Source organism: Theropithecus gelada, chromosome 7a, assembly GCF_003255815.1.
Source record: "Theropithecus gelada isolate Dixy chromosome 7a, Tgel_1.0, whole genome shotgun sequence".
In the NCBI taxonomy this organism is placed as follows: Eukaryota; Metazoa; Chordata; class Mammalia; order Primates; family Cercopithecidae; genus Theropithecus; species Theropithecus gelada.
Genome location: NC_037674.1, coordinates 9,286,133 through 9,301,550, shown reverse-complemented (window position 1 = coordinate 9,301,550; position 15,418 = coordinate 9,286,133). Strand labels below are relative to the sequence as shown.

Below are 15,418 nucleotides of genomic sequence, written 5' to 3'. Positions count from 1 at the left end.
GGCTGGAGTGCAGTGGCGCAACCTCGGCTCACTGCAACCTCCACCTCCTGAGTTCAAGTGATTCTCCTGCCTCAGCCTCCCCAGTAGCTGGGATTACAGGCACCTGCCACCATGTCCAGTTAAGTTTTGTATTTTTAGTAGATACAGGGTTTTACCATTTTGGCCAGGCTGGTCTCGAACACCTGACCTCAAATGATCTGCCCGCCTTGGCCTCCCAAAGTGCTGGGATTACAGGCATGAACCACCTTACCCGGCCATGTGTAAGTGCTCTTAAATATACAGAAAATAAGCCAGGCGCAGTGGTTCACCTGAGGTTGGGAGTTCCAGACCAGCCTGACCAACACGGAGAAACCCCGTATCTACTAAAAATACAAAATTAGCTAGGTGTGGTGATGCATTCCTGTAATCCCAGCTATTTGGGAGGCTGAGGCAGGAGAATTGCTTGAACCTGGGAAGGGGAGGTTGCAGTGAGCCGAGATGGCGCCACTGCACTCCAGCCTGGGCAACAAGAGCGAAACTCCGTCTCAAAAAAAAAAAAAAAAAAAAAAAAAAAGAAACAAAAAGATACAGAAAATATTTTTTATCTGAATGTGGTGGTCTGTGCCTGTAGTCTCAGCTACTTGATAGGCTAAGGCAGGGCGCCAGAGCAAGACTCCATCTCTAGAAAAAGAAAAAGATGCAATTTTTTAATAGAAAAATTCACCCAGGCCAGAAATGAGAAAAGATAGGCATTTTATAGACTCGTCATCAGGGAAGAACTGAAGAGGAGAATAAATTCAAAAGAGGAGCTTCAGTGCTCAGTTTGGCAGCATGTATAATAAAATTGGAACGATACAGAGATTAGCATGGCGCCTTCGCAAGGATGACACGCAAATTCATGAAGTGTTCCATATTTTTTCTGCATGTTCTCACTCATAGGTGGGAATTGAACAATGAGAACACTTGGACACGGGAAGGGGAACATCACACACTGGGGCCTGTCATGGGGTGGGGGCCTGGGGGAGGGATAACATTAGGAGATATACCTAATGTAAATGACAAGTTAATGGGTGCAGCACACCAACATGGCACATGTATACATATGTAACAAACCTGCACGTTGTGTACATGTACCCTGGAACTTAAAGTATAATAATCATAAAGGAGCTTCAGGTGCTGGAAAGCTGGAGGAGCATATGTGAAATCATTTTCTGTCGGGTAAAACGTATATGCAGAAAAAGACTTTTCAGATGATTGGGCCAGTGATTATTCCTCACCATTTGGTCAGTGTGTGCATATAGACTGTCTCCACACAGGGTAGGTGCTTAAAAGGAAAAGAATTTTGGTAGGTCCATTTGTTTTTTAATACAAAATGGCAAATCAAATAGCTTTTACTGGTTAGGGCTGGAGTTTGGCCCTTTTCTAAAAAAACAAGTAAAAAGTTATGTGAAGGTTATATCTTGTGCCTTATGAAATTTGGCCTAATTCGTGAAACTTACAGCTTTTCATGACAAGGAGAGTAAGGTTGTAATTTAGTAAAGAGGCTTGAATGATGTGATATGAGGCGCTTTTATGAAGGTATCCACAGCTTTATGAAGTTCCAGCTGCCTATCATTAGTACTCAGAGCAAGTACTCATGAAAGAGCAGTGAGAACTGAAATGCATTTGAGTTGTGAGGTGGTGTGAGAAGAGGGGATGTTCTCTGCCAGATGATGGCAGTAGCCCTTTAGTTAACAAGGATGCCTAGAGGCTTAAACCAGATGATCTACATGCTTTAAGAGAAATAGTATTGTTTCCACCAAATTTCTAATTTGCCTCCTTGGATTTATGTTGTGGAGCAAACTTGTAAAGGCATCAGTAAGAAAGTTCTAAAAGCTGAAAAGAACACTACACTTTTAAAACCTCTATTTCGAGGCATGGAAAAGGTGTTTAAAAAATCAAGATGTTTTTGAACTTGTATGCATTAAAGTGTAATTGCAGACAAAAGAACTGCTTAAGACTTTGCAATTCTATTTTTCTAAGTTTTGCTACAATAAATAGTCATGTATTGCTTAATGGGGATATAGTCTGAGAAATATGTCGTTAGGTGATTTGTCATTGTGCAATACCATAGAGGGTACTTACGTAAACCTAGATGATGTAGCCTAGTGTATACCCAGGCTGTATGGTATAACCTGTTGTCCTAGGCTACAAACCTGTGCAGCATGTTACGGTACTGGGTACTGTAGACCGTTGTAACACAATGGTGAGTATTGTGTGTCTAAACATAGAAAAGGTACAGTAAACTTACTGTGTATAGGATGAGAAATGGTACACCTGTATAGGGTGCTTTCCATGAATGGAGCTTACAGGACTGAAAGTTGCTCTGAGTGAGTGAGTGAGTGAGTAAGTGGTGAGTGAATATGAAGGCCTAGGACATTACTGTACACTACTGTAGACTTTATAAACACTGTATACTTAGGCTACACTAAACTTATAAATTTTTTTTTAATAATTAGCCCTAGTTTATTGTAGTGTTCTTACTTTATAAACTTTTAAATATTTTTACCTTTTTGACTCTTGTAATAACACTTAGCTTAATAAATTCCGGACACAATATCACTGTCTTCCATCTCTACATCTTGTACCACTGGAAGGTCATTAGGGCCAGCAAAATGCCTGGAGCTGTCATCTCCTATGTAACAATGCCTTCTTTTGGAATACCTCCTGAAGGACCTGCTTGAAGCTTACAGTTAGCTTTTTAAAAAGTAAGTAGAATGACTATACTCTAAAATAATGGTAAGAAGTACAATATAGTAAATAAATCAGTAACCATTTAGTATCATTATCAAGTATGTACTGTACATAATTGTATGTGCTAGACTTTTATATGACTGGTAATGTAGTAGGTTTGTTTACACCAGTATCGCCACAAACATGTGAATAATGCCTTGCACTATGACATTATTTTCAGCTTCATTATGACCTTATGGGACCACTGTTGTAAATGTGGTCCATTGTTGACCAAAATGGTATGTGGTGCATTATTTAGTTGCTAGACAATGGAGTTTTTAATCATTTTAGAACCTTAGGCTTACTGGCCGGGCGCAGTGGCTCACGCGTGTAATCCCAGCACTTTGGGAGGCTGAGGTGGGTGGATCACTTGAGGTCAGGAGTTCGAGACCTGCCTGGCCAACATGGTGAAACGCTGTCTCTTCTAAGAATACAAAAATTAGCTGGGTGTGGTGGCATGTACCTGTAGTCTCAGCTACTTGAGAGACTGAGGCAGGAGAATTACTTGAACTGGGAGATGGAGGTTGCAATAAGCTGATCGCACTACTGTACTCCAGCCTGGATGAAGTAGCAAGACCCTGTCTCAAAAAAACCCAAAAAAACAAAAAACCTTACTGAAATCACTTATCTCGGTTAATTGGCATCTTACGAGAATTGATAGTTACATGGTGATAGGGACATTACCTGAAAAATCTTAAGTGGTTGATATCTTCTCTCTTGAAATGTTATTCTTAGGGGAATCTGCTTAACTTTATTGGAATGAGGATGAGGTCTCCATGCTGTTTAAAATGGTGTGGTGGTTGCTTTGCTTTGTTTCATTTTGTATGAGAGCTCAGTTCTAGGCTTTTGGATGAATTGTTAATAGGTAAACAGAGTGAGTGGATTTGAGACAGGTGGTTGGGTTCATTGTAGGTGAGAAGCTTTGTCAAATGATACCTTTTTTTCTTTTTTCTTTTTTTCCCCTTGAGACAGCGTCTCATTCTGTCATCCAGGAATGCAGTGGCACAATCACAGCTCATTACAGCCTCGACCACCTTGGGCTGAGGTGATCCTCCCACCTCAGCCTCCTGAGTACCTTGGACTACAGGGATGTGCCACCACGCCCGGCTAATTTTTGGTACTTTTTTGTAGAGATGGGGTTTTGCCATGTTGCCCGGGCTGATCTTGAATTCCTGGGCTCTAGTAATCCACCCACCTTGGCCTCCCAAAGTGCTGCAATTACAGGTGTGTGCCACCACACGTGGTTGGCAAATGATATTTTGGTGAACCCGAGTTATTTAGAAGGTAGTGGTCTGGAACTCTGAATGTGAAGAGGAAACAAACCTTTTGTTTTTGACAAAACAGTTACGCTGGTTTAAAATGGACCACATACTGGAGAAGGGAATTCTCTGAGTATTTAATGTTTCTGATTACATACTCCATAGCATACAAGCAGGTAGAGACACTTGGGTTTAGTTAGTGGAGAAAAGTTTGTTGACTGGATCAAAAATTCCTATTGGTAATATTTTAAAAAGATTTGGGTTACATTTTGTAGCCCAGGAGATACATATTGCTGAGATACTTTTGACTGAAGTGTGGCATGAAGGGAAAGGGGGAAATTTGTAAGAATGAAGAGTCGCGTGGCCACATGCAGAGTATCAAGTACCAGGAAGTAGATAATTGACCAGGTGAGATGGAGAGGTCAGTACCGATGCGAGCCTAACTCGGTGTCTATTAGTATTGTAACTTTACTACATAATAAGATTTTTTAAACTCTGTGGTTTTGTTGATCTGATAGTACTGTGTACTTCATTCTAATGCAGTACGTAGGAGAGAGAAATTGCTTTCCAGTTTTGTTTGTTTTGTTTTTGTTTTTTGAGATGGAGTTTTGCTCTTGTTGCCCAGGCTGGAGTGCAATGGCACAATCTCGGCTCACCGCAACCTCTGCCTCCTGGGTTCCGAGTAGCTGGAATTATAGGCACGCACCACCATGGCCGGCTAATTTTGTATTTTTAATAGAGATGGGGTTTCTCCATGTTGGCCAGGCTGGTCTTGAACTCCTGACCTCGGGCTATCCGCCCGCCTTGGCATCCCAAAGTGCTGGGATTACAGGCATGAGCCACCGCGCCCAGCTGCTTTCCAGTTTTATGTCCACATGATGGTTACCGTTCAGATCTGAGGGTGTATTGTTTGAAGGAAAGTTAGAGTGCATCTAAGGAGCCAGGAATGTACTGTCTCCAATTCTTGATTCTGCTAACGAATGGTAATTACTCTTTCATGCTGCTCATTTTTATCATTTTATCTCTGAAATAAAATAACACCTATGAGAAAGATATAAGGGCCGGGAGAAGGAAAGGGATAGAGTGAAGATCCCTTTGAGACGTGTCACTGAGCATTAGCTTTGTGGGCTGGTTTACCTTTTTCTCTGTTAAGAGTCTCTCTACTCACTTTTTTTCCCCTCGTGTATTGCCGTTTCTGAGCAAGATTGAGAGTTGACAACTGTCACTTTTTTATTCTTTGTTCCTAAAGACCAAGGGTGGAATTTTTAGTTAATTTCCCCCATTATCCTTAAACAGTGAGATTGTATTATAATAAAACATTTTTGGATATTTTGTGGAATTTTTAGAAGGGTGCTCCTTTGTTATCTTTTTCCGCACGCTAACAGCTTTGAGTGGGATTTGACTGTGATCCTTTGTTGTTGCTCGTCTTCGTGGAAAGTCGGTTTTCCCAACTTTTAGAAGGGAGACACCTGTTAAGGGCAGCTTTTCAGACGCCAGGACTCGAGAGTACCAGAAGGCTTCTGTTGTCTGGGAGTGTTTAAAAAGACGGTCCCTGCTTCTCAGATCCAGCGCCCCTCACCCGCTCTATCTGACCCTTCCTTTCCCTTTATCTTCTATTATTCCTCTTCTGCTCAATTTGAATTCTGTCCCCAGGAGTTTCTCTTCAGAGTGGAGTTTTGTCTGGCAAAAGAGCTTTGGCCAGTTAGTTGTGAGAGGTGAAGAGGCCACATTCTCAGCTCCTTCAGCCTTAGCTGCAAATTCCTCGAAGTCACCAGCTATTGGAGTAGACGTGACAGACTTAGCTGCTGTTCCCAGATGGGCCCGCTGAACTTTCCAGTTGAGTGCCTGTTGTTTGTTGGGATGCCCAGGTCTGCCAGATGCTGCACTGATCCCGTCTGCTTCCTCTCACAGACACTGGTACCTACTTTGCAGGTCTTGTGACTGTTGGTGATTTGTACCTGCTCATATTTGGGACTTTATGGAAATACTTTGTCACCTAGGCTTTTGTGGCTGTTTCCTGTGGGTTTTTCATTTTGCTATCCTAGTTGCTCTGTGTATTTTTTATCAGGGGAACTGAGAAAGCCATACTGCTGCTGCTGCCATCTTCCCAGAATCTTCAAACGCATTCTTTTTTTTTCTTTCTTTTTTTTTTTTTTTGAGACGGAGTTTCGCTCTTGTTGCTTAAGCTGTAGTGCAACGGCACGATCTTGATTCACTGTAATCTCTGCCTCCCGGGTTCAAGCAATTCTTCTGCCTCAGCCTCCCAAGTAGCTGGGATTTCAGGTGCAAACCACCACGCCCGGCTACTTTTTCATGCTTTTAGTAGAGATAGGGTTTCGCCATGTTGGCCAGGCTGGTCTCAAACTCCTGATCTCAGGTGATGTGCCCGTGTCGGCCTCCCAGAGTGCTGGGATTACAGGAGTGAGCCACCGCGCCCAGCTAAGTGTGTTTGTCTTTTTTCAAAATTTCCCATTGTTGATTTCCCTGGGTTTTGTTTTGAACAGCTGTTGCTCTTGGTTAGAAGCACGTTCTTTGCTAATACCAAGGCAGGGGATAATGAGAGTTCCCTCTGATAGCAGCCGTTCCTTCAGTAGGCGCATCTCAGGCCGTGAGTCTCCATCTAGAGCAGGACTGTTTCTCGCTCCGGGGTCCTCGTACATACTGTTCCCTCAGCCCGTGATGTCATCCTCCTGCTTCCCACTGGCTCACAAGCCTGGTCCTGAAGATGTCCCCCATCCCCCCTTCTCCCCCATTGGTGGTGGTTTTCCTGTGCTTCCGTAACATCTTGTGAATGTTTTATAGTAGCTGATATCACACTATATATGTTTACTTCTGCATGTTTCCCACAGCACTGTGAGTTCTTGAGGCTGGGGCCCTTGGCTTACTGGTCTTTGTGTTCCCAATGCCTGATCCAGTGCTGGGACTCAGTGACTACTCAGGAAACATTGTTAAATGAATGTCGGCAAGTTAGTGGTGCAAAGAGCAAAAGTAGCTCTCTGTGGACACATTGCAGGACAGACAAATGTAAAAATAAGAGCCACTTAGAGTCGTACTTAAAGAAATGAGTTTGTCCTGGGAAGGAACTATACTATTTTTATTTTCATTTTATTTAAAAAAGTTGGCCAGGCACAGTGGCTCACACTTGTAATCCTAGCACTTGGGGAGGTCAAGGCAGATGGATCACTTGAGGTCAGGAGTTTGAGACCAGCCTGGCCAACATGGCAAAACCCCACCTCTACTAAAAATACAAATATTAGCTGGGCGTGGTGGTGGGTGCCTGTAATCCCAGCTACTCAGGAGGCTGAGACATGAGAATCGCTTGAACTCAGGAGGCGGAGGTTGCAGTCAGCCGAGATTGCTCCATTGCACTCTAGCCAGGGCAACAGAGTGAGACTCTGTCTCCAAAAAAAAAAAAAAAAAAAAGTTGTGGTAGAGAGGAGGAGTCACTGGTCAAGTCCTTAGTATGCTACATTTATTTCGATTATAACCATTTAATTATAACCATTAAAAAGGTGGTGGGGAATTTAGGAAATTTAAAACAGACCATGACAATGATTAAGAAATTGGAAATTTGTGCTTATACAGGAAAAACCAATGGTTAACTCAGGTGAAGAGTAAACATAACCCCAGAACCTAGCCATAGGACAGGCTGGTGCACTGTGATTTCTGCATGTTCTTGCTTGAGGGCAGAGGCTTGACCTCTCTAGGTTCCTTCTAGTTCAGCAATGCTTTACTTGTTAATTAAGTTCTCTTCCTCTGGTGACTGGAGGGTTTGGAAATTTCTTCAAGTGGGCCAGAAGACAGCTATTTAATGGTCTGATTTTTCTGGAAAGTGATATGTGATGACATTAAAACCTGAGTAACTAAGGAAACCAGACTTGCGCTGGTAGATACGAGAGTTGAAAATTTAACTGAGACAGAGACAAAAGAAAATCTGGCCATTTGCAGCATTAAGCATAGGCAGTGAAATCCTAGCAAAAATGGAACAGAGAGGCAGATGTACCTGAAGCATCCCTTTCCCCCTTCAGAAAAACAGTAAATGGTCAGTGGCAATGGTTGAGGTGAATACATTCTGCACACTAAGGTCACCCAGAAATGCTCAGGGTCTTTATATAAAGACATTTTTTATAAAGATGAGCTTTAATCATATGATTTAACGAAGGACGTTTTTTACCGATAGGCCTTCTAGTTGTGTCACTACTTATTGTGTGTGTCTGTGGATTAAATAGATTGGCAAAGCAAAAACGTATCTTTTCTCTAAGATTATAACCATGCCAAGAAGCACATTGTCTTTGTATAGGACCATTTAATGCTTTCTTTACTAGAAAAGCTGTTGATGGTAATCTAGCTCATAGACTTTACCTGGGAGTTGGGACTTGCAAAATGGCTTCATTTGGTAGTTACCAAACCTTGTTAAAAAGCTGAAAAAGTCCCACATTCTTATAAGCAGCTCATTTTTTAAAGCAGATAAAATGAAACTGATTCTATTGCCATTTCCCCCTTCCTTTCTTAGGTCCTCCCTAAAAGGACCTCCCCAAAGTGTAGTTTAAAATCACTAATTAGTCCAATAAAAGTTACTCCAGTCTAATTTCCCAAATTATCCTTAAGTCACTGAAGCATAGAACTCACAAGGTCTTGATTTTAAGAAATCTCATAGTCTGTCCCTGGTGTGGGCTGCCTGCAGATGCTAATTACCTTCCTGTGCCTTCCAGTTTTAGCCAGCTTTGAAGCAACATGACACACGTGAGAAAGATATAAGGACTTGGGGAACGAGAGAGATGGAATGAGACGAGTCATTGGACGGCTGCACTGAGGGTTGGGTTCCCATTTTCTTGGTCCTGGGATGCCTCTCCTCCCTTCCTCTCTGCTTTTTCCTTGTACTGACCACAAGGAAGGACAGCTCTATATACTTCTCTTGCTAGAGAAACAGTTGAATTTGACTATCATGTGTATCATTTTATTCCTATTCTTAATGGCCACAGTGTTTTGGAGCCCAAATATTTATTATTAGGTGCATTGTTCTGGCATCAAGAAATTCATATATATGCCATATACTGCATTTATTCATTTTTTCAAATATGATGTATATCTTATTTAATATACAATGTATATTTTATTTAATACGCGAAGACAAATGGAAACGTCCTTTTTTTTGTATATCCATATCCTTTTTAATTCAGTCTTTTATTGAAATTTCACTTCTTGAAAGAACTGTTTTTGCTAGCGTAGTTCCCCCTGCCTTTTTTCCCTTTTTCATATAGGGCTAGTAAACAAAGTTTTCTTGAGACAGAGTCTTGCTCTGTCACCCAGGCTGGAGTGCAGTGGCGTGATCATAGCTCATGGCAGTCTTGAGCTCTTGGGCTCAAGTAATCCTCCGGCTTAGGCCTCCCGAAGTGTGGGGATTATAGGGATGAACCACAATGCCTGGCCCTAGCACACTTTTCAAATATCGAAAACTGTCATTGAATTCTTTAATTATGATGGTTTATGAATTTTTCTGTTGTTAAAAAGATAATGTTTTTTAATAGTGAAAAAAGCAGTGTTAAGTTATTGCCTATGGGCCAAATGATTATATAAGATAAAAATGACCTTAATAGGGTTACAAATATAAAAGCTGGCAATTAACTATTAATCAGTGATATATTTTAAAGCTCAATAACATTAAACATTTTGAAATAGGCTGAATTAATATTATTTTTCAATTATACACATTGTAAAATTTTAATTGAGCATATTTGACGTTATTAATCACTACAATTAGTTTTTGGTGACTTTCTGTTGGAGGGTTTCCTTAAATGTGTTCTTTCTCATTTCTTTCTATTCTACCTGTTCCCTTCTGTGATATAATTTACCTTTTGTGAGGAACATAGGAGGTGGGTGAAAAACGTGTGAATGTTTTTGAACTCCTTATTAGCTTCAAAACAGGAAAGCCTTTTCTAGACCTTTTTGCTTCAGAAGAAAGTAGAACCAGGGACCTGCAAAAACTAGGTTCTTATACGTAGAAGACTTTAAATAAGCTCTGTTGTCTGCTTGTTATATGTTATTAGTGTTAATAACTTCTGAAGTTTTACTGTCTTATCTGAAGGCTCTTGGTGATAGAGATCATCTTTAAATATTCTCTTGGCAACCTCTTTTATGTATGTATGTATTTTTGGTAAGAAAAGGTAGGAGGATATTTAATGAATAAGGTTGCCCAAATACACTGTTCATAGGTGGGCCAGTTAAATGAAGCAGATTATGAATTAATGTAAGTTACTGTTTCTTGATTGTAAGTTAAATAGGATGGCAGCTTCCGTAAGTAAGTCTTTTTATTAGTTCTGTTAAGCATATGGTTCTTTTGTCTAGTTGGTCTAATCCATTGTTAAAGGTAGGGTCGTGAAGTTTCTAACTATTATTGTTAAACTTTCTATTCTCCCTTCAATTCTGTCAGTTTTTGCTTCCTACATTGTGGAGCTTTGTTCCTAGGAGCATATGTTTATATGTTCATAATCGTTATGTTTCTTTTTTTTCTTTTAAGCGACAGGGTTTCACTCCATTGCCCAGGCTGGAGTATAGTGGCGTGATCATAGCTCACTGTAACTTCAAACTCTTGGGCTCAAGTGCTGGGACTACAGGTTCATGCCACCACGCCCAGCTAATTTTTTATTTTTATTTTTGTAGCAATGCTCTCTATGTTGCCCAGGCTGATCTCAAACTCTCTGACCTCAAGTGATCCTCCCTACCTCGGCCTCCCAAAGCATTGGGATTAGAGGCATGAACCACTGTACCCAGCCCAATTGTTATATCTTTTTAATTGACCTTTTTATTATTATGTAACAGCCTTCTTGGTCTTTATAATGATTTTTGTTTTAAAGTCTATTTTGTCTGATATTTATGTAGTCATGCTAGCTCTTTACTATTTGCATAGAATTTTTTTTTATCCTTTTTCTTTCTTTTACTGCTACTTGTATCTTTGAATTCTAAAGTGAATCTCCTGTAGACAGCTATAGTTGGATATTGGTTTTTTAAAAAATCTTTATGTTATAGGCCCAGCAATACAGTTATACACATGTTGTTTTATACAATTGCTTTTAAAATCAGTAAAGGGAAGAGAGGAGAAGAAATAGGCATTTATGTGATATTTTATAGTTACATAATTACGGGTGCTCTTTGTTTTTTTCACGTGGATTTGAATTGCTGTTTAGGACCACTTGTTTTAGCTTGAAGAACTTTATGTTAGTGTATCTTGTAAGGTGGGCCTGTTATCGCAAATTTTCTTACTTTTTGTTTATCTGGGAATGTCTTTTTTTAATCCTCATTTTTGAAAGATAACTTTTCCGTATGTAGGATTCTTGGCTGACAGTTTTTTTCCTAGGAACACTTTGAATATGTTATATTATTGCCTTCTGGCTTCTGTTGATTCTGATGAGAAGTTAGCCATTAATTTTCTTTGGGTTGCCTTGTGATGAGTTGTTTTTTTCTTTTGTCTTGATTTTCAGTATTTTCTCCATGAGTGTGTGTATGTGTTTTAATTTTATTTTTAACAAAACGGAGTGGGTCTGCAGAATCCTTGTTTTGGGCTTTTAGCATTTTAATTATGTATCTGTGACTCTCTTTGCATATATACTAGAAGTTCGTTGAGCTTCTTGGATGTATAAAGGTTTTTCATTGGCTAGGTGCGGTGGCTCATACCTGTAATCCCAGCACTTTGGGAGGCCAAGGCGGGCAGATCATGAGGTCAGGAGATCAAGACCATCCTGGCTAACACGGTGAAACCCCGTCTCTACTAAAAATACAAAAAATTATCTGGGCATAGTGGCACACGCCTGTGGTCCCAGCTGCTTGGGAGGCTGAGGCAGGAGAACCTGGGAGGCGGAGGTTGCAGTGAGCTGAGATTGCGCCACTGCACTCCAGCCTGGGGGACAGAGCAAGACTGTGTCTCTCAAAAAAAAAAAAAAAAAGATTTTTCATCAACTTTTTCTTTTTAAGGGACAGGATCTTGCTCTGTCTCCCAGGCTTCAGTGCAGTGGCGCAATCATAGCTCACTGCAGCCTCAAACTCCTGGGTCAGCTGATCCTCTCACCTCAGCCTCCTGAGTAGCTGGGACAACAGATGTACACTACCATACCTGGCTAATTTTTATCTTTTTCATGGAGATAGGGTCTTGCTATGTTGCCTAGGCTGGTTTCGAACTCCTGGCCTCAAGCAGTCCTTCTGCCTTGGCTTCCTAAAGTGCTGGGATTACAGAAGTGAGCCATGGTGCCAGGCCCACCCATTATTTTCGACTATTTTATTTTCCTGTGATAGGTGATTTTTGTCTTCCAAAAATTTTGATATGTTTAAATTCTAATCTGCAGTATCTGTGAGTGTGATCTTACTTGGAAATAGGTTCTTTGCAGAGGTAATCAAAGATAAAACAAGGTCTTACTGGATTAAGGTGGGCCCTAATCCAGTATTACTCATGTCCTTATAAGAATGGAGAAGATACGCACCCGTAGAGGAGAAAATGCCACGTGAAAACAGCAAAAGAAGGAATGCTAAGGATGCCAGCAACCACTAAGAAGCTGGAGAACATCATGGAACAGATTCTCCCTCAGAACTTCCAGAAAGAGCCAACTCTACCAATACCCAGATTTCAGACCTCTAGCCTCCAGAACTGAGAGAGAAAAACGTTTCTGTGGTTTTAAGCCATCTAATTTGTGATACTTCGTTATGACAGCTGTAGGAAAGTAATACAGATCTCGGGACCGGGAAATGGGGTGCTGCTCTAACAAATACCTAAAAGTGTGGAAGTGGCTTTGGAATTGTGTCGTGAGTAGAAGCTGGAAGAATTTTAAGGTGCATGATAGAAGCAGCCTGGGTTGTCCTGAAGATACTGTTGGTAGAAATATGGACATTAAAGGAGACTCCGGGTAGGTCTCAGATGGAAATGAGGAACATGTTACTGGACACTAGAAGGAAAGCATGCCTTGTTTGAAAGTGGCAGAGAATTTGGCTGAATTATGTTCTGTTGTACAGTGCTCATATGTATGTGTAAGGAGCCGTCGGCTCTCCTGTTTGGAGAATGACATAGAGTTATCATGACAATTCTTATTATTAGGAAGTTGATTCATTTTTTTATCTCATTTTTTCATTTTCATTCTGCAGAGCAGGTGAAGTGAAAACAACCCTTGCCTATTGGAAAAGCTGCAAAACATTAAGCTACTCTTTCTAGTTGGGAATCTCAATTTGTTTTAAATGGAGTTGTGTGTCTGTGTGTGTCATTGAACAAGATAATAGCTCGGCAGTGGTTTGATTATATAATAGGTCTTCAGCTTGTTAATCTAATTGGATTCCTGTTAATCTCTGAACAATGCAACCAGTGACCATTGTCCAGGTATGAAATACTACAGCGAAAACCACCAGACTGATTTTGAAACGATATTTATATGAAAATGATGCCTTTATCTTTACAGTTTTCACCTTGTTTTCTGATCAGTATTTTATTTGCTCTCTTCTTTTTCTCCATATTGAGGCTTTGCATATTTTTATTTTGTCTCAGATCTTTGCACAATGAACCTATAAAATCTCTAGTTTTTAAGATACATCTTTCAGTTACATCAAATGTCTTCTAAACTTTTTTATTATTATTCCTTCTTACTACTCTCTTGTGAATGAAGGCTAATGACAGCTCTGTTTGTCTCTGCATTTGGGTCTGGGTAATGAGATCCTTGTTCAGTAGTTCTTCTAATTTGGGGACTGGTGAGTCATTCATATGCACAAGGATCAGCCTATTATAAACATTTGGCAGGACCATTAATTTGGTCTAGGTCTCCCACTTGCCATTTCGGTGCTTGTTTCACTGCATTCCTTAGGTGTTTCAGATCATAATCCTCTTTTAGATCAAGGTACTTATTTTGCCCAGGTTTACATTTTTGCCATGTGTTATAGCTATGTTCAGAGGTTTTATAGGTTTTATACTAACTGGAGAAGCCTCTCTCGACTCTGTTCACCCAATGGGCCAACAAAAAAATATTGAATTTTCCCAAACAGAACCCTGCCGGTGTTTTCAGGTCTAGTTCTGTCCTGCAAATTCTCATCAGTTACAAGGCTATTTTTTTTTTATTTAATTTTTTTTTTTTTTGAGATGGAGTCTCACTCTGTCGCCCAGGCTGGGGTACAATGGCATGATCTCAGCTCACTGCAAGCTCTGCCTCCCAGGTTCATGCCATTCTCCTGCCTCAGCCTCCCGAGTAGCTGGTAGTACAGGCGCCCACCACCACGCCCGGCTAATTTTTTGTAGTTTTGGTAGAGGCGGGGTTTCACTGTGTTAGCCAGGATGGTCTCAATCTACTGACCTCGTGATCTGCCCGCCTCAGCCTCCCAAAGTGCTGGGATTACAGGCGTGAGCCACCGCGCCGGGCCAAGGCTATTTTCTGCAGAATGTTCCTGGTATTTGTTATTTACATAGCAGATTCTATTGTATACCTTTCATCTGCCAGCATCTTTTGGTTCTCAGAAACTTGCAGGAATGCTCTAGTTTTCAGGCAGTCTTTGCAGTCCCTAGATCATAATGTAGAATGCCATCTTTTTGTTTTGACAGGGAGGCTTATGATGATATTTGAGGGCTGCAAGTGATCTTGAAAGGCCACTTAGTCTATTATTTCATGAAAGTGTATGAAAGTTGATTCAGGTGAGGATTATTGACTAGTGTTAAATTTGTTAAGTGAATGGTCGGAGAACTAGAAATTTACAGTGGATCGAATAACACTGCACAGTTTCCTATATGAAGGAGGGAAGACATATCTGTACAGTGGGTGAATGGATCAGACTTCATTATCCAAACCCTGTGACCCGTCTTAGTTATTATATATAGTGCTTATGTTTGTTCAGCCATCTTATGTGATGTAACAAAGGGTTCAAAGCACCATCTGTGATGTATTTTAGCCAAAAATATTTAGCTTGACTCCATTGAGCACTTAAATTTTTAAGATTAGTTTATAGATAATATTGGAGATAAAAAAAAATCTATAAATAATACCATGAGGAAGCAGCCAGACCTGGCCTGGCCTTGTCAATAAGTCAGTGTCGTAAAAATAGGGACTGTGCTAGATTCAAAGAGACTTAAGGAATAAACAATTAGATACAGTTCCTGGTCCTAGATTGGATACTGTCTGGGAAAAAACAGCTGTATAGGACATTTTTTGGGTTAGGGAAATTTGGAAATAGCCTGGGTGTTACATGAAATGAAATTTATTAAATGGAGAGATGAATATTTTTTAAAAATCTGGTGACCAAAAAGAAGTATATATAAATATATACATAGAAAAAGATCTGGAAATTTGTGTACTAAGGGGTTAGTGGTACTCTGTGGGTGATGGAATCTGGGGTTTTTATTTATTTTAGTTTTGCTTGTCTTTTCCTCCTAATTTTCTCCAATACATATGTCC

At 40.4% G+C, this 15,418-nt stretch overlaps 2 protein-coding genes and 1 non-coding gene across 4 annotated transcripts in view; 2 read left to right on the top strand and 1 right to left on the bottom strand.

Moving 5' to 3' along the window:
- The window catches only part of AVEN (apoptosis and caspase activation inhibitor), a 187,882-nt gene that overhangs the window by 18,755 nt on the left and 153,709 nt on the right, over positions 1 to 15,418 (top strand). The gene's annotated exons all lie outside the window — the stretch shown is intronic.
- CHRM5 (cholinergic receptor muscarinic 5) overlaps positions 1 to 15,418 on the bottom strand; it is a 99,667-nt gene that overhangs the window by 43,689 nt on the left and 40,560 nt on the right. The window lies entirely within an intron of this gene.
- On the top strand, positions 794 to 897 carry LOC112628228. Its single transcript, XR_003120389.1, has one exon. It is a non-coding gene; the product is annotated as a U6 spliceosomal RNA (small nuclear RNA).